This window comes from Archocentrus centrarchus, unplaced genomic scaffold (genome assembly GCF_007364275.1).
Source record: "Archocentrus centrarchus isolate MPI-CPG fArcCen1 unplaced genomic scaffold, fArcCen1 scaffold_123_ctg1, whole genome shotgun sequence".
Classification (NCBI taxonomy): Eukaryota; Metazoa; Chordata; class Actinopteri; order Cichliformes; family Cichlidae; genus Archocentrus; species Archocentrus centrarchus.
The window spans coordinates 50802-71228 of record NW_022060169.1 but is presented as its reverse complement, the minus strand read 5'-3'; the positions used below and the strand labels follow the sequence as shown (position 1 = coordinate 71228).

General features: G+C 38.5%; 1 long non-coding RNA gene and 1 pseudogene across 1 annotated transcript; one reads left to right on the top strand and one right to left on the bottom strand.

Moving 5' to 3' along the window:
- Nucleotides 1–20427, bottom strand: part of LOC115775416 (high affinity immunoglobulin gamma Fc receptor I-like) — a 52390-nt pseudogene that overhangs the window by 18874 nt on the left and 13089 nt on the right.
- On the top strand, nucleotides 9229–10296 carry LOC115775421 (uncharacterized). Its single transcript, XR_004019318.1, has 3 exons — nucleotides 9229–9391; nucleotides 9821–9901; nucleotides 10048–10296. It is a non-coding gene; the product is annotated as an uncharacterized LOC115775421 (long non-coding RNA).

Genomic DNA, 20427 nt, shown 5'->3' with positions numbered 1-20427 from the left:
AGAAAGCTGGTTTGAACCAGTCTGTGTGGCAGCATGTCTACCATATGTTAAAGCCTATATAACGCTGTAAGTTTCTTTGTTCGGGGTGTGCAGAAGATCATTGGCTTTCTCTCACCCAGATGTCTCGAGCGTCTGTTTTGACATTGTCTTTTTTGTAATAAACCTTGTGTTATTCATTGAGACTGTGTCGGCGAAGGATTTCTTCAAAACACAACATCATGGCATCAAGATCAAGAAACAACAGAAGCTTGTAGGAGAAACCGACCAGCTTGATAGAAGCAGGTAGGAGACTCTGCTGAGGAGCAGCATAAGCAAGCAATCTGTCAGAGACTGGGTGAGGGGAGCTGGCCATTAAATGCAGGTCATTAATGAGACTGATGAGGAGCAGGTGGTCAGGCTGAGGCGCAGAAATCTGGCTCCATTCAGAAGGCAAAGAAACCTCAGCTGAGCTCCTCCTGGACTCAGGGACAGTTAGAGTCTCCAAAGAAAGACACACCAGTAGAGGACTATGACACAGAAAGCCTGAAGAACTATTGTTCAAGATCACTTTAAAAACAGAAGCACTCAGACCACAAACCTCTGCCAAGGCAGCTCACTGTGGACAGTATTTACTTTTAAGGAAATAATATTGTATTTTGTATATGAACATTATGTAGGAGAGGGTAATGGATGATGGGCACTGATTCATAAATAAGCAGACATGAATAACTTGAGCTTATAACATAATATTATACTGCAGTATGTTTCTAACTAACTAGCAGCTCATTCTCTCTCTTGGCAACACTTTAAAGATTTAACACATTTTAGGGTCCACTTGAAAGAAAGGCAGATATGAAATGTAAAAGTGAGGTCAGAGGTCAAATGTGACCTGATATATGGATGCAGTGATCAATATGTAGAATTCCCACATACCAGTATAATTTCCTAAATATTGTCAATATAAACAATAGCAGTAAGAAACACACCTTTAAATATGTCTACATTATAATTTTGAGGTTCAGATCAATCTGTTGACTAAACATGACCTCCTTGGTTGTGGTGATCACAAGAAAGTTTGGCTCCTTAGAAGCAAAATATTTTTTTAAAAATGAGGGGTGGCTAAAGACTTTTGCACAGCACTGAATATGTCTTTGGTGTTTCCTGCTATCATCATGATTGAAAAGGTTATAAAAGCAGGAAACAAAGAAATTCATTTTGGCTTGATCACAGTAAGAAATTAAAAGATGGATTCTTCTTTTCATATAAATGAGTTTTAACGGACTGAATCTCAGTGAAAGAGAGAAACTGGTAAAGAAACATAACATCAGCTTATTGAAAGGATGAGAAACAAACTGACCTGCAGACCAGACAAACTTTGGTTCACTGTGATCAGTGTGATACTCTGGGTCTCCTCTTCCAGCTCTACACACATATCCTGCTGTGTGTGTCTGTCCATCAATGATGTAGGAGTCCTGTGCAGTCCCACTGCCATCAGGTAGCAGCTCATAACTGTAGGATTTCTCTGATAGATCAGGAACAGCTTTATACCAGTAGAAGCTCCATCCTGCAGACGGATGTTCAACCTCACAGTTCAGAGTTACTGAGGCTCCAGGACTCAGCCATGATGGAGACACAGTGAGGACAGGTTCTGTTGGAAAGTAATTAATTGTTCACTCTCATTATTTTCTCGCTGCTCTTTTCATTGGTTGTTGTTTCTATTAGAAGACTTTTATTGATTCTATTATATTTTAACCTGGTGTTGCAAAACAATTTTATGAAATAAAAAAAGATTTTTTTGCAAACAGTTTTGGTAACTATTAACTAGTGATTGATTACTACTAGGAACAGTACCTGTCCCCAGTATAACCATTTATAATCAGATCTAATCTCAGCCTTCACTGGTTGATGATGGCTCTCTTACAGCTATAGCAGAGAAGCTTTGCTGAGTTACTGTTAATAGTCACAGCTCAGTAATAATAATTGTTTCACATGTAACTCCAAGAATGCAGAGCAGCTTTCTGGGTCTGTAATGAATGTAATGTTTTACCAGGCAAACGTGTTAAAAGAAATATTTTCTAGAGCTGGTCGGTTCCTGAATCACCAAAGTTAATGAGTCAAATCTTCCTGAATGTGAATCATGAATCATGAGTTGCCATTGTTCCCAATTGCTTCCACTTTGTTATAATACCACTAACAGCTGACTGTAAAATATTTAGTAGTGAGGAAATTTCATGACTGAATGTATTGCATCCTACCACACTGCCACGCTAGAATTCACTGAGCTCCTGAGAGCGACCCATTCTTTCACAAATGTTTGTAGACGCAGTCTGCATGCCTAGGTGCTGGTTTTATACACCTGTGACCATGGAAGTGACTGGAACACCTGGATTTAATGAGCTGGATGGGTGAGTGAGTACTTTTGGCAATAACGTGTATTTCTGAGGGTAAGCATCATACCTAGTGGGAGGAGCAACTGGTTTAAAGGGAGGCTGTTACAGCAAGGGTAATTTGTGTATGGCCACTAAGGCTGCTGAGTTATGAAGGAACTCAGTTCAGTAACTTTGACCTTCTATATAGAGTATATATAGTGTTTTTCCCCACTTTTAGTTTTTGTCAATTTTTATTTATTTATTTATTTATTTGTAAATACTCCTTTTTTTACACTTGAGAGGTGACAAAATAAATGACATGCTAAGAACATCGTCTGTGCCTTCATTCTTTGCTTCACCTGTTGGGAGAAGTTTAAGAAAGAACCCTGCAGCATCCACACTGGATCAAAATTATACATACAGCCCCAAATACATACACAGCCACTAAAATTTGGTTAAATGCCCCTTAGTGAGTTGCACCCTCAACCAGACACTTTTGGTAGCCAGCAAGAAGCTTCAGGCACAATTCTGGATAGACTCTTGTCATTGTGGCCAAATAGCTCAATCTTTCTCATCTGAACATAAGATCTGACCATCTTTAGAAAGCATTTGGCTCGTCCATGTGAGCCGCTGCTAATGTCAGTCAAGCTTGAAGGTGTTGATTTTGAAGCAGGAGCTTCTTTCTTGATCAGCACCCTCCCAGTCCATGGTGATGTAAAACTCACTTCACTGAGGGCAGTGATGCTGGTGTTCCAGCAGATGAGCATTGGTGGTTCTTGGGTTGTTCCTACATCCTAAACAAATTTCCTCTCAATTTGGGTTTTCTTCCAAAGCTTGGCAAAGTGGAACTACCAGTTGGAGTCAATCATGATCACTAATGAGAAGTTAATGGGCCTTGGCCAGTTCAAAGAAATTGTTAAAGCCGCCAAACTACCATGGCATTCATGCCCATGAGGAGTGATGAAACCTTTTGATCACAATTGTAAGCTTTCATAGAGCTATCTAAGGCTGCAACAATTTATCGAGTAACTCAATTATAATAGTTTAATGCACAACTCTGTAGAGCTCACCATGTGAGTCTTTTACACACATTAGTGACTAAAAAATGAGCTGCAATAATGTATTCAGGGACATGCGCATGAATAAAGAGTATTACAACATTAAGCCCATGCAGCCTCCAGTTTTCCCAACCAAACAACCGATAACACAACAGCAGTAGTGAAAATGCTGTTATAGTTTAACGTGGAGTCTGTTTACACACAAAAGAGCAAAGATGTGAGCTCAGGTGGAGTGATCTAGTGTCCAAAACAGCAGTGCTTGTTCCTGTAATCACCATTAAAACCTTTACTGGGGGGTTGCCAGGTTGGCTCAGCGGATGAGCAGGGGACCATGCATGCCACATGCCAGTGGTGCCTGCGGCCCAGGTTTGTGTCTGACCTGTGGCCCTTTCCTGCATCTGTATGTCTCTCCCAACATTCCTGTTTAATTTTAATTTTAAAAATTCAAAGTTTAAAGTCTTCCTCAGCTTAGCAGTTAGCACAGATCACATAATGATCATCAGAAATATAAGAATGAAACTCACGAGTTTCCTCCACAGTGACTTCATTGCTGTCCTCAGAGAAGAAAGCTGGATCTCCTCTCCCTCCTCTGCAGTGGTACAGACCTCCTTGTGAGACTCTAATATCTCTGTTTGCTTCATTTCCTCTCATGAGCTGAGCTTCAGAAGAGACTGAATCATGTCTGAACCAGTCAAACTTCCAGCCAGCAGAGCCCTCCACAGAGCAGCTCAGTGTCACGCTGCCCCCTGCTGGTATGATTGAGCTTTGTGCTGTCAGTGTGGCTCTGGGTTTACCTGCTGCTGTTGAGTTGAAAGGAAAAAGGTGATTAGATTGTCACTTGGATGGAGGACTGCATCATATTTACACCTGCCCTACGTGCTCACATCAGTTTTAACTTTGTCCATCACAGATTTTTTGCTGCACAGCAGAGAAGTTGCTCTGACTTGTTTTGCTCTCTTCACTGTGAATAAAAAGCTCTTCTTAAGGTTAAGTTGTTGCCAGAATTAAAACAAAATAGTTTACCAAGCAACAACAAAAAAGAAAAACTACAAAGTTGTAATAAGTGGCCTTATTTAGATAATTGGGATGAAAAGTCTCCAACTTACACGATACAGTCAGTGTGATGGTATCACTCCACTCACAGAGTACACAGAGTCTTAATACCATGTAAACAACTTAAAGTTGTAGGCCTTCATAAAATGCTCTCATATTAAATATTGTTTTTATTTCTTTTCTATAAATGACTCATTTTTTTGGGAGTTGGCTTAAGTCTGCTTTGCTTTCATGAAGATGCTGACTTTGAGTTGAACAAGCACATCAGCAGAGAGAAAAACAAAGTCAGTGAGTGTAATTAAAACAAAATCTGAAACACTTTTTAAAGCTCAGACTCAGCATTTATTTTCCACACAGAAACAGATCTAAACATATATACATATATATATATATATATATATATATATATATATATATATATATATATATATATATATATATATATATATATATATATATATATATAATCTATCTCATTGTATATATCATATATATATGTGGGTGTGTGTGTGTGGGTGTGTGTCCAACACAAGCCAACATTTTCCTTTATTAATCATAAAAATCACAAAGACGCTCAGATGAAGGTCAAACAGGTGATGCTCTGAAAGTCTCACAAAGGAGAAACATGTTCATGAATCAGTGCCATTCAAACCATGGCAGGAATCTACTTACTCAATAACCCCGTCATGCAGAGCAAAGAGTGCCCCATCCTCACATCCACCCTGCTGCTCTCTGATCTCAGTGTTCTACTTTGCATAAATAATAAAAGGCGAACAAAGACGAGCTGCATTTCTTCTTCTTCTGTCTGTATTCTCTCTCTTCTTCTTTTCCTTTCACGCCCACCTCAAACAGCTCCTGTGGCTCTGACCGCAGCAGCTGGGTGATGTTTTTACCTTTCCTGTTTATTGCAAGCATAAATGTTGTTACCGTTCTCTATAATATACAAAGGTGTTTGCAGGTCACAGTTTTCAGTTTTCTTCTTTAGAAACTCTTGTGTGATTTTTGAAGTGTCCTGAGAATCATTATCATGCTGCAATATTCCTCTTCGGCAGGCTTTGGGAGTTCTGGTATATCCACAGGCATTCATGGTGCCATCTATAAATGTCATCTCCCCAACACTCAGCTCCTTGTACCTCCACTTATGGTCCTGTTCTGGACCCCAGCTGAACAAATTAATTTTGGTCTCATCTGATCAAAGTGTGCTCAACGTTCTTTTCATCTTCTTCAGTAAATCTCAGTGTTACAGGTTTATTTGTTCTTTGTGTGACCTGTCCAAGAAACACCCTTTTTTTTTGTCTCTTTCACTGTGATGGTTCATTAGTGATGGTCTGGTTCGTTCTGTACCACCTGATTAGCACTGCAGATGTATTGTTAGCTGATCACAGATCTTCCTCTTCTTTTTCCATCTTTCTGAAATGTTTCATTCTTTTCCATCAGAGTCATAATGCAGACATGCAGTTAGATGGAGCCATTAGGTATTATAATAAAAGCTCATAACATTCATTAGACTGAGTTTCTACTTTGGAGTCTTTTGAATGCATTTGTTTTTCATTTTCATTGTTTATAAGAGGAAGTGTGTTAAGATGCTTCCATCAGGCTGCATAAAAACACGTAGGCTTGTATTTTATGTGACTGTTAGCACAAATATTATCATGCAGAACCATCATGAAAAGGCTCCTTTAATCTTAGCATTGATCTGTAAATGTGCTCGTGCTGTGGTGGAGTTCCTGTTTTACAGTTTGGTCACAGCAAACACAGGAAATTACTATTTGTGTGGTTGAAATAAAAAAAAAGACCTGCACATTTCACAAACTGAAGACAACATTTAAATTTATATTTACATTTATTGTCTCAGTTATTGTCTGATAGCAAATCAAAGGACAGTAGTGTTGACATGTTTACTCTGAGGACAACCTGAACATCTGATTAAATGTAAAAAAATGAAATGAAAACAAATTAGATGATGAGAAGCAAAAACTGAGACACTTAATTATGACTTTGTTAAAAACTACATGTTGTCAATCAATTTTATGTAACTCATCCATATGATTTCTTCAAATATGTAACATACTTTACATGTCTTGCATTTAATTTTCAAATGTTTTATCTTCCATCCTTTTCTCAACTAAAATAAATAAATACATACTTAAATAAACAAACAAGATTTACAGCCTAATATTTTAATTATTGGAACATCTTCTAAGTTTAAATATTTGATGTTTTCTGTGTTCTGTTGTGAATAAGATTTGGGTCTATGACATTTACAAATCATTGCACTCTGTTTTTATTGACATTTTAAACAGCGTGCTGATATTTTCTAAATTTTGTTTGCATTTTTATGCAAACATTTGCACATCAGCAGGAATGTGGGACTACATGCTCCAAAAATAATAATAATCCAATTAAAGAATTTTGTTACTAAATTGAATCAATAATCATGTCCTCACTCCATCCATCCATTCTCTTCCACTTATCCCAGCATATTGCCCTGTGACAGCATTATCCCAGCTGTCACAGGGCAATAGGCAGGGTACACCCTGTACAGGTCGCCAGCCTGTCACAGGGCCAACACAGAGAGACCGACAACCATTCACACCTGTGGGCAATTTAGAATGACCAGTTAACCTAACCCCAGTAACTGCATGTCTTTGGACTTTGGGAGGAAACTGGAGTACCTGGAGAAAACCCACACAGACATGTGGAGAACATGCAAACCACCATGCTACCGTGCTGCCCCATGTTCTCAATATAAACCAAAATAATTGGTGATAATCAATTTTTAAGTTTTTTTTTTAACCATAATCATGCAGCTCTCATTAATGGTGAGTATAGCAATTAAAGTACAATTCATATAACACAGTACTTTTAATAAAAATGACTGGCTTCCATGAGGAAATGGATTATCAGTAAAGTTTTGTGTCTGCAGTAACATCAGAACAGCAAGCTGAGCTCCCTCTGCTCTCAGATATCAGGGCTAGTCAGCATTTAGCTTAAATGGTTCCTCCTCATCTTACTTCTGCAAGCTGAAGATAAAAACAGAAAAAGAAAATGAGATCTTTTTTGTTTTTATTTTGTTGTTTTTGAAGGAATCATACAGGGATGGTACAGAAGAGATGTAGCTATGTGGTTATTTTTCAGTTATCCACATAAAAATGTTCACAGTAGTCTGACAGCACGTTAAGAGGACTTACAGAATACACAGAACACAAATAGATTTGAAATTATTGTTTCATTCAAAGCTGCATCATTTTTCATCAGCAGAGGGTGACTCCTCTGCCAGTGCTCATTTGATTTATGACACCAGTAAATACTTATGGATATGTTTATAATGTCATTTCAAACCTTACTCACAGACCTTAATTTAGTCAGTTGTGCCCCTCATGAGAGTGTAAAAGGACTATAAAACATACTCTGCACTGTATGTTTTAGGGTGTGGGCTCCTTGTGATCAAGTCCTTTTCTTGTGAGCATGCAGCGTCTCTCAGTTTCTGCTTGTAACCAAGCAACAATCTGTGTGACACACACACACGTTTTTTTTTTTTTTTTTCCATATCTACCAGGCTCAGTTTGCATATCGCTGCGATGCTGTTGAATATAAATCTAAACCCTAAATCTATGGGAGCATAGAGCTGGAGAGAAACAGGAACAATCCAAATGCAGATTGTTTGCTGTAGTTTGAGTTTTTTTTTGTGGAGTAAAATAAACTAGAATTAAATTAATTAAATTAAATTAAATTAAATTAACTTTCTGCTGTTTGCTGGTAACATGAAATAATGCATCTGCTAGACGGAAGACTTTAGGCTGAAGCCACAGGCTGCATTTCCTCTTTGCTGGCCCAGACAGAAACCATGAACTCTTTGTATAGATAAAAATAAACCTGAGGCAGAATAGACAGTAAACAAGTCTGTTACACACATATAGGCATTGCACACATGGGTCAAAACAATCTGCTCAAAAGCTCTAAAGTTTGTTGTTTTTTTTCAGTTTTTGTTCCTAAATATTATCACACATGAAATCATCACAGTTGAGCCGCATAAATCTTATAATCAGCTTTATCAGATTTTACATGAATGTCTTTTAATTTCACTGTAATTTTAAGAATATAAGATAAAGTCTCTTTACTGTATTTACATCATGAACAGTTGGTGAAAGGTAAAATAATTAAAATTATCTTCATCTGGTGGCTGATCATGAAGCAGAGATGAGTAAAGCTGAGGATGTGGTTGAATATTGTGTAGCAGAGCCTTGATTGACGTGCAGACTGAGTGAGCCTAAAATATGAAGGAAATACTTTCAGTTTACTGAGGAACATGTAAAGTGTAATTATAGTGTTCAAAAGGAGGGATGAGTGCTGTAGGTAAATCATGGATCTGTAAAAAAGCTAATATAATTAAAATGAAACAGTTTGCATCTGTCTGAATACAAACATAAAGGATGAGCTTTTGGGCCTTCGTCAAAGATCAAATTCATATGTGATTATGCAAATGATAAATCAGATTGAAATGAAGTTGTGTTTAAACTGAATAACAAAATGTGATCAATGTAACCAAAGCAATAAAATGAATGTAAGAGCTCTGCTAGATTTGAATAGAGTGAGTTTAGCCTGCACTGGACTTATGTGGAAAGTTTCTGAGTGAAGTCAACAGGATGTGACTCATAGGGTGTTCGCTACTCTCGCCCCAAGGAGAGAGCGAGAGAGAAGTGGGGGAGGTAGTGTTTGTCCAAAAAGAGAATATAAAAGTGAAGAACTGGACTCTGTGGTGTGAAGATTCAACAAGGAACACAAGAGGATAACCAACAACTTAAGATTTGGGATTCTGATTTTTGGCTGTTTTTCTGTTTGCTTTCGCTGTGTTGGATTAACCTGAATGGAGCTGAAGGATTCTCTGGATTATTTGGATTATTTTGGGTACGGCCAGCAGGGAACTAAGTGGTGGGTACAGGTGTAACACCTCCACTCTTTCATTTTAGAACAGTATTTAGAAATCAGCATTAGCCCAGGATTGATTAGTTAATGACAAGAACTGAATAGATTAATGTTTAAATTCATATTATCTGATTGATGTGCATGCTTACCCCTGATAAATTGCTTAAATAAAGTGTCTGCATTTAAGTCTAAATTGAGGACATTCAGTTTTAACTTTGTGGTAAAGTTGAAAACAGTAAAGGTAAAAAGTAGTGTATGAGTATTATATCTTTGAATGTTCATATCCTTTGTTCTAGTCCTTAAAATTAATAAATCACTGGTGCCTATTAGTACAAGCTAACATTTACCAAGTGCAACAGATCATGTGGAACGAGAAGGTTGTTTAAGCCCGTACTACCAGCTTAAATAGTATCTGTACATTTCTAATACTTCTAGTTTTAGAAATTCAGACGCATTATTTGGAGATCTGGCTCCAGACTTCCACACGTGGATAAAACTGGGATCTGACACTTCACAGTATGTACATGTTATTCTATATTTCCACACACCACATGAGAGGCACTGTGGGCACAGTGCAGAATCTGCAAAGAACCATAGAAGCCTGATGTGATATGATTTAATTTGTGTAAACTTCTGTACAACAAACACTGATATGTTTGCAGTGAACAGCTGACGGCAGTTTGCAGTTGTCTGAGCTGAGTTTGAAAGGAAGGAAGAACAGAGCGGCTGGACTAAAAAAAGATCTTAGTCTTGTAAAAGAGAGCTCCATTAATGAGCATCCTACTGCCTCCTACTGACTATTCGTGGTATTGCACAAATAAAAAAATCCCCACATTACTCTTGTGGGTTCAACTCCCTCACAATGAAAACTGTCGCACAACATCGCACACAAGCTTGGTTTTAAATGTACTTTCTGAGGCCTCAGTTTCCCTCAGACACAAAAAACACATCTTCTACTTCCTCTAATACACATGCCTTCATTTTGTACTCACAGAGGGGTTGATACTTTCTGTGGACGAATAAAACTGCTGTGAAGAGCTACAAACACACTTTGCACAGTGATGTTGGAGCTCACACAGTACAATTCATAACCATTCTGTGAGGATTCACTGATACTCTGTCAAAATAATACTTCCTCCCACTTAAGCTTCATTACAATAAATAACTAGAAGGGCAGTCAGTAAAGCGCATAGCTCCCCCACCCCAAACCTTAGTATGTATGTGCCAATACTACGCTGGAGTCAGTGACGTGCGGTGAGGGTCGTGACTGGTGAGGCACTGACGTCATCACATCAGATTTACAAACATATAGCTTATTCACCATTTGATTGGCAACAGTTGTTTTGTTTAACATTAACATAGTCTGAAGCAAACCTTTTAGCTCCGGTGTTGGTCTTCCTTTAATTATTATCTTCTGCTTCGATTGAAAGTCCAGTTTAGAAAATTCTTTCAGTTGAGTTATGTAATCTTCCATGTTGAACATAAGGCCAAGCAACAGGAAAAACTAACTGGCCTTGCTAAACTGTTTATGGTAGCTTGCCGCCGAGGAGTCGTAGAGTCCCTGGGATCACCAGCGCCCCCTACCATGAGGCACGAGAACTGCGTGCCTCACCTAGTGTCTCTTCGCAGCAGTTTCATGATCGCTCAACACAAGAATGCATTACACACACATACAGTTGTTAATGAAAAAAACAAAAAAAAAACTGTGCATTATATACACCAGCTAAAATATGGAAATTTAGTTCATATAGTAAAAGTGTTAGAACATTTTAATAGCCACATGCAAAGGGAAAGTAATCCGGTCTCACTGCATAGCATGCCAGCACAGTTAGTAGTCATTGGCAATGACTATACTGAGCCGCACCACGGATTGCGCAATCCGTGGTGCGGCTCGCCGGGCTGGTGCCTCACCGTTCGTCTCTTAGTATTTGACCGGCAAATGCGAAAATTCAGCGATTTTGAAAAAACTAATCTAAAAATGGTGTAGTTAAATGGAAAAGAACTTTAAAATACAAATCACTGAATGAATATAACCATTTAATTTATTTTTTAATTTTATATTTCCACGATGACAGGTGAGGCCGTGCCTCACCTGCCTCCCCTGACTGCACGTCACTGGCTGGAGTAGATACCACAGAGAGTTATCATACTCCATCATAAATTACTAGATCAGAAAATCTTGATATTTTATTGGTTTTAAAAACTGATTTTATATTTATTTTAAAATTTAGATTCACAGAAACAGATAATCTGGATATATTTTATTCAGTTTATGTACTCTGACAAAGTGTCTCGATGAAGTCAAAGCTTGGTTGGCTTTGAACTTCCTGCATTTTAATGAAAATAAGACGGAGGCGATCGTTTTCTGTTCGGGCATCACTGGGGTGCCAACTTCTGTTGATCTGGGTCCTTTATCCCAGTATGTAAAACCCATGGTCACAAATCTGGGTGTTAAGATGGATGAGAGTCTTAGGTTAGAGGGTCAGATTACTGCTGTGGTGAAATCCAGTTTCTTTCACCTGAGACAGCTCGCCAAGATTAAAACCATCTTGTCAAAAAATCATTTTCAAGCAGTAATCCACGCCTTTGTTACGTCCCGGCTGGATTACTGTAACTCTTTGTATATTGGCGTAAACCAGTCCTCATTGGCTCGTCTTCAGCTGGTCCAGAACGCTGCCGCACGGCTTTTGACTGGAACACGTAAGAGGGAGCACATTACCCCTGTTTTATCTTCATTGCACTGGTTGCCTGTTTATTTTAGAGTTCATTTTAAAATCCTTTTATTTGTTTTTAAGTCTTTAAATGGCCTTGCCCCATCGTACCTCTCTGAGTTACTGCATCTACACTCCCCTTCCCGCTCGCTCAGATCAGCTGATAAACTGCTCTTGGACGCACGGAGGACAAAGCGGAAGCTTAGGGGGGACAGAGCCTTTGCAGTGGTAGCCCCTAAACTATGGAGCTCGCTCCCATTGCATATTAGACAGGCCTCTTCACTGACAACTTTTAAAACCTCTCTTAAGACCCACTTATTTCACCTGGATTTTGACCAGGTTTGAGATGCTGATTTTAGTTGTTGTGTATTTATTTTGTATTTTAGTTCACCTAGTTATTTTATACTGTTTTATTATTTGATTCTTGATAAACTATGTATGTTATTGTTGCTTTTATCCTATGTTATTTTTATTTATTTATTTATTTTTATCTGCACTTCCCTTGTGTATTGTTGTCTTGTTTTCCTTGTTCAGCACTTTGGTCAGTGCTTGCTGTTTTTAAAGTGCTTTATAAATAAAATTGGCTTGGCTTGGCTTGGCTGATAGCATCCACTATAAAACAAATGAAAACAAAAAGAAAAACAAATATTTGCAGAAATATGAATTATATGTGATTTTCTTGTTTGTTTGCAGATGCTGAAATACTATGAATGTCACAAATACAGGAAAAAGTGTGTATAGCACAACTTTACATGGGGATGAGAAGAAATAAGGTGTTGAAGGTTGAAGGTGCAAACAGGCTGGGGAATGACATTTTGTTATTGTTGAGCAAGTATCTCCATGTTGTCAGCAGAAGCAATGCCAGGCTACAGCACACGACAAGCTAACTAATTAGACAGTAATATGCATTAATCTGCCTATCAGATCGTTCTGGCCCAATTTAACCTCAACCCTGTGTGTGTGTGTGTGTGTGTGTGTGTGTGTGTGTGTGTGTGTGTGTGTGTGTGTGTGTGTGTGTGTGTGTGTGTGTGTGTGTGTGTGTGTGTGTGTCAGTTGCTGCCAATATGAACCATGTATGACATGAAAAATTAAGGCAATACTGAAGGTAAAAGTGGGTCCAACCAGTAAGCAAAGTGTACTTACTAAAGTGTCTGGTGAGTGTGTGTAAATAAACCATAAACCAAACTTAAAGCATGTTAAACAAGGCTGCGACATTCATGTTCGTCCCTCTCTGACTGCAGAGCTGGGAGGCTTTCACACCTGATTTCAGGCTGAATTTAAAATAATTAACGGTGCTGCTCTCTGATACTCTGAATTCCACAAACCAGCTGCCTTAACACAAACAGTTTGTCCAACACTGAAGTTTAACATCAGCCTCCTCCAGTGGAAGCTCTTGTTCACCTCGAGCCAACGCGTGTTGTTACAAACTGTTTCAGTGGCTGTGATGTTGGTTTGTGGATCATTTTATACAGCAAACCAAAATCAGCCACAAACATAAAACGTTCAAATGTTAAAAGATGAAACTTTCCACCAAACTACAGATGTGTAAAGTGGTTAAAAAGCGACAAAAATCATGAAACACATTCATCAGCTTGCATATTACAGTAATTATCATGTTCCTTTTTACCTAATGGAAATCTTTAGACAGATACAGTAAAAGTATTTGCTGGTACTGATACTAGTACTTCCTCATGTAACACTGCTGACTTGTGCTCAGGTTCAGGTTGTGCTCAGGTCCTATTGTAACTGCTTTGGACATTCAGGCAAATGAATTGCTTTTTTGAGGACCTAAACATGGTCAAAAACTCATGAAATTTTAAGTATTTTAATGTTTTCAGGCATGGCCCTTTCAAAATGGCTCTACAGCACCACCTTTAGTTCAATTCCCACTGATGCGTTTCACGTACATGTATGAAATTTGGTACACATATGTAACATGTCTAGATGAACAAAACAGACCTCAGGGTCCAATGCCCTAAACCCAACAGGAAGTCTGGCATTTTGAATTATGTTGAGCTTCCAGCTGCTAAAGATCACATATTTCAAACTTTGGTCTCACTGCTGTTGGAACAGGATACACTCAAAGTTTTAAAACAGAGTAGTAAGTCTATATGATATTATTTAATATTATCCTCTAAGTGTAAAAAAAAAATGTGTAGCCATCATCAAATTCAAAATGAGCTAATATTTTTCCATGAAATAGTAAAATATCTCAGTTTAATCATTTGATATGTTTTTTATGTTCTCTTGTGAATAAGATATGAGTTTATGAGATTTGCAAATCATTGTTTTTGTTTACAATTTGCACAGCATCCCAACATTTACAGAATTGAAGCTGTATTTATACTGATTTTGTAAAAATAACAATCATGAAAACAGCTGCTGATGAAATTCTCACTGTGCTCCTTGAATTCCTTGTTTCCTCTCTGCTGTGTGAAGTTTGCTGAGAACATAAAACATCTGCTGAACAGAAGACTTGTGGCTCAAAAATACTGTCGGTGACATTTTCTTAGGGTCTCCAGGTTCCTTTGGGCCAAAGATTCAAACCCAATTAAACCCCAAACATTCAAAAACTCACTGGGACGAGCAGGTTCCGGTGCAGGCTGTTTATTAGACATATTAGTTACACAGAACACAGACAAAAACCAAAACACAGACAGTAACATAGCTGAGACTGAGATACACACACAGAGAGAAGAGAAGAAGAAGAAAGAAGAGAAGAGGGAAACACAGAGACAGAGAAAGATGCAGAAACAGGAAAGGAGGACAGGAAAGAGAAGAGCACACAGAGAGAGGTGAGCTGAGACAAAGAGTGGCCAACATTTTATATCCTAAACATGATAACTGCCCACTTGCCTTTGACCCCTCCTAATTTACATAAAGTCCATGAAACTTGAATCCCAACTGTCAAATGATGTGAAGTGAGGATTGAGATCTTGATTGCCTGCTAGCCTAAGCTTGGTGCTGAATGTACAATCATAATTCAAATTTATAGAACCGTTAGAGAATGAAGTATATGATTTACGATCAAATGATGTGTGTAAGTGTAACAGAAATGATGGCTGGAGCAGTGTGTTGAGGAACTTGCGAAATCCTTGAGCTAAGGGTAAAATGAGGAACTGAAAGCTGTTGCCTGGAGACGCGCAGAGCAAAGTTAGAAACATGTTCAGACATGTGCCCGGCATGGAAAATACTTAAAATCTTATATTAGATGAAAAATGAAGTAATGTCTGGGTTAAACACCCTAAAAGGATATCAGGAACGGGGTGATAACTGTCATGATGATGTTTTAGAACTAGGATGTGTCTTAAAAAGTAAACTATAAAAGGTGATGCACAGAAACATCGTACGAGAATTTCAGGAGCTTCTTCCCCAGACTAGAACTGCTCCGCTGAGAGGACTGGACCAAACCCTCCCGATTAATTCGACTTTAAACAGTTCTGCTGGATTCTCCCTGCCCACTGAAGTTGGATGTGACCTTGCTTTAGAATTTCTATCTTTGGACTTTGGGCTAAGTCAGAGAAGAGTTCAGGAATAAGAAGTGAGGATTACAGAGAGGACCGAAGGACAGAAAACATACTTCTGTGGACTTCCCCTTTTTCTCCACTTCACGGAGGCAGTTTAAATGGACTGGACTTTGGGTGTGGTTGCTTCTGGCCAGGCACCAACTTGAAGTCTTTTCTTCCAAAAAAGGATTTGTGGACAGAATTGGATATTTCAAGCCCCTTCTTCATCAACCCAGCTCATAAGTAACCATTCTGATCAAGATTAAGTGATTGATTTATTCTGATTCTGAAGTTAAGATAGAGTTGATTGTTGACTTTTAAGAATTAATTAAGAATTGATTTTGAGCTAGATGCAAACTGCTTGAGCTGAATCCTGCATAATAAAATTTGACTCTAAACAGTCAGTATAATTCGTTGAGAATTTATTTCCTTTTTTTTTAACGGTACACTTAATGTCCATGAACAGTAAAAGTTAGGCAAGTCAAGCTATAACATCAGGTTCTGTTTTGGACACCAGTCTCCAGTAATCCCCTTCAAATTTACTTATGTCCCTTGGGCTCACTCCGAGCCGATAAAAGATTCTGGTCGGTTCAAGTGCACTGATCAAGGGGCTGGCTGCTTTAACTATCTGGACTTTGTTTTGGGTCGTCTGTGTGAGCCTTCCTGAACGATAGCATCAGAACACAGAGGTAGAGGGGCAGAGGATAGGATTATTAGCAGTTAGAGCCAGACGAGCAGCCCCGCCACAGCTTAAGTAGTATCACTGAGCTCGGGAGAGGGTAATACCCCACTGAGAAGTGATCGGGACCCTATGAAACGGAGAAGCTGTCACAGAGGTAAAATACCTGTGGGATCAAACACAACCAATTGTCTTTTGGTTAAACCACGCCCACTCTGAAGTCACATCTTTAAGGCGCACACATCACAGGTGTACCTTTTGGTTTATGACAGTTCAGACAGGTGTCACAAATGATGAACATTTCTACTCAAACCTCTGCTAGGATAACATCGTTAGTACCGCTCCACTTAGCCGAGTCTTATCTCTTCCCCCCTCCTAGCCAGGAGAGCGAGTGGGTGGGGGCCTACAGAACTCCATGTTAGGAGCCCACCTGTCAGATAACACTGCTGAAATACAACATCAGGTTACAAGTGTCAAGGCCAACAGTGCTCATTCCAGCAACTTTCCCAAAGCTTCAAACACATACCCCCACCCCAGTGACCCAGAAAACATAAAGCACTCTATACATTGGTGTGTGGGCAAGGGGCTTCCCCTTACTTGGCACAAGCCATAAAAGTGGTATATGATATCTATCATATGAGTACAATTACTCTAGGCGCCAGCATGACGGTCATACAAAATATACTATTTTATAAGTAATAAAAGTAGAATTAGTGACAGTACAATTAACATTGGTGTAAAATAAGAGTAGATATATTCCCATATATATGATGATAAATGAAGTTACACTGACTCCCCAGAGGCCCCTAGGAACAGGGCCAGTGATTAGCCATGGGGAAAGTAGAGTAAAATACTGAGATAATAAATGAGTCCCCCGGCAATGGAAGAGTGGCCCTCACAGTACAACATATGGAATGATAGATGTCCTCCTGCTATGGCTGGGAAAGTCCCGTCCAGCATACAGTACAAATATTGAAAGGGCCTCTGATGCCAGTATGAGAAACATAGATGATAAATGAAAGTAGTAAAAAATATCCCCACAATACAAAAAATACAAAAGCTTTAACAATGACATAGAAAAACATAGATTTCAAATTCTATTAGACTACTAAGTCTATATGATTATTTAATATTATCTTCTAACCATAAAACAAACAAAATGCAAATTTCGTTATATGTTTACATATAATGACAATAAAGTCTTCTTGAATCTTGAACAAACAAAACAAAACAAAACAAAAAGATGATGTCTGATATTTGTGGAGCAGAGGAGCCAGAGCGGCTTCATCAAATGCTTCTTTTGGCTTTGCTGCTGCAGCTCTCCTCACTGACCTGTAAGACAACCACAAACAGACAAAGTGATTTCCAGCATGTAAAGATATTCTGGGCTGAAGCCGTTTAATAATGTGAAGAATAAATCAGCCTGCATGGCAGCATAATTACAGAGAGAGCTTCCTGATTGGACTTCAGAATAAACGTCTGCATCAGCTGCAGGACTCGATGTTCCTGTGAATGAAAAGATCATTTAAAACAACTGACTGTAAGATCATAATTAAACACAATAATATAATTATCCAGGAGGAGGACGACTGATGTCTCCACTAATGCAGCTCAAAGGACACTCAGCAGAGCACATACCCCCCCACCCCAAACTTTCTATGTGATGATACTACACTGCAATAGATGAATTATGAATACATGACTAGAAACTGTAAAATAAACATATTGAAGAATATTCAGTGGAGGTGATGCAGACTTTACTCACCTGTTTTCTTCTTGTTGTTCTTTTGTTTTTTGTTGACCTCAGCATACATCAGCCTGTCCTCTGAAAGAGAAGATCAGACCTCAGGACACATTTGTTCAGCAGGTTTATGACACAAAGCTGTTGATGCTTCTGGACTTAGAGGTGGATTCAAACTTTTTACAACAACAACACAGTGAAAGGAATGAAAATGAAAATCAGTTGTTACACTGACGCCTCAGCTTATGTGTCTGATGTGCATGTGTGTGTTTTGTGACTGTGGTTTGGGTCCGAATCTGTGGATGATGTGATTCAGTAAATCCAGCTGAACAATTGCAGGCAGATATCACCAACTTAAAGACTCCCCAAAAACCTAAATGATTGTGACACTTGGACAAAAAATACCATCCTGTACAATAACAACATCATTCTGTATATAAAGCAGAAAAATTCTGAATGGGCCTCGATGTGTTTAAGATTCAGCTCTGCTGATGTGCAGTGGTCCTATGTAGTAGCTAAGATTGATAAGTAACTAAACTCCATGTTGACCTATAATTACCTACAACTGTCATATGTGTATGTGTGGCAGGCAGAGTTGAACCCAAATGCAGGATGTGTGAAGCAGAGCTGGACTCAAAACAGCTTTAATGCTGAAATCTTCTCACAAGATACAAAAACTCTAAATACAATAACTAATCTCAACCAAGGCTGTACTGACATCAAAATAATGAGCCTGGGTGAAAAAAAAGGGGGAAACCACTAAACAGGGGAACACACAGCTGAGGGAGCACAGACAACAACACAACAAAGATTTAAACACTGAGACTTTAAATACACACACGCACACACTAGGTAATCAGGGAAAGAGAGAGACAGCTGCACAGGAGAACAAAATGACACTAATGACACGAGGAAGCAAAACTAAACACAAAGCACAGGGCTGTCAAAATAAAACAGGAAGTGACCAACAAAGACACAAATGCAGACTTGACACATGAGGAGGCGAGCATATGAGGGAAAACAGGCTTTACACATGAGGAGGTACACTAAAGGAAATCACAAGGAGAACTAAACTCTAAAGCTAACAAGAACAACATAAAACTGAAACCTAAGTGCAACACACAGGAAAACAACAGGAAGTGAAGCTAAACACAAAGGGAAAGACAGGAACAAAAGGGGAACCTGAATGAAGTATAATAACTATAACCAAAACACTGTGACAGCAGCATGACGTCCTCAGAACTGTCAGAGTTAACGCACACATTCAAGTACAAACAGTGAATGAGGCTGTTGTGACGTACCTGCAGCTTCCACCTTCACCTCAGCATAAACAGCACTCTCCTCTGGTTTATGATGCTTCCCTGTTAAGATTATCAGATCAAAACTCAATTATTAATACATTTCTAAGCATTGGAAAACATTTCTATTATTTTCTGTGTTGCATGTGTTTTGCACACTCACTCTTCTTTCCAAGGTTTTTCAGTTCAATCAGAGAGTATGTGACACTCTGGGGTTCATCTGCACCTGAAATGTAACATTTGTAGTTACAGGATTGTAAACAGATCACCTGCAGTCAGTCTCATTAAATCAAAAAAGCTCTCTAACAGCTCAAAATATATACTGTAAAATTTACACTTGTTATTGACTCATAGAATTTAGTGAAAATAAAAAGAAACAATAAACCAGGATTAGAATAATCATTTAAACTAAATTTTAATGAGTGCAAAAAGAAAAACCTTTCATTAGAATTACGTCAAAACCAGGACTGTGAGATATTTTCAGACCATGAAGCCATGATGGTGTCAGTGTTTGTATTGTTATGATATGAAACAACAACATTTGTGTATCCTTTCAGTGGAGCTAAAGACACAATCAGGTCTCTAAAATCCTGATTATTTCTGATCTTTTTGCAGTCAGTTGTTTATTTGGATGTTTCTTCAGCTGGTTTTTGAAAAATATTCTTTGAAAATCTGCTGAACACAAACTGAACCTCAGAAATTTCAGAGTTAATGCAGACTGAATGAAGAGTCAATATTAATACTGATAATAAAGATCAGTTTAAGTGCTGACCAGGATGAAGAGAGTCGTATTCATGAGTTTCATCCTGGTTGACTCCATGATTTGTGGTGGAGCTCGAACTGTGACTCTCAGAGTGGATCGACCTGAAACATGAAAGAAACACAATAAATTCAAAGGAACTGATGCAGGTTTAAAATAATAATAATAAAAGGTTTTATACCAACCTGGTGAAGCATGAATCTGTGAAAGAGACACATGTTATTACACAATGACATCAGAATGATGTTTATGTCTGAATAATTAAAGTGTGTGTAGTAAATAAAATATCTGATCCAGCATCAAAAGAAGAGGCTCTCACACTTGGACTGTCTGCAGCTGATACAACA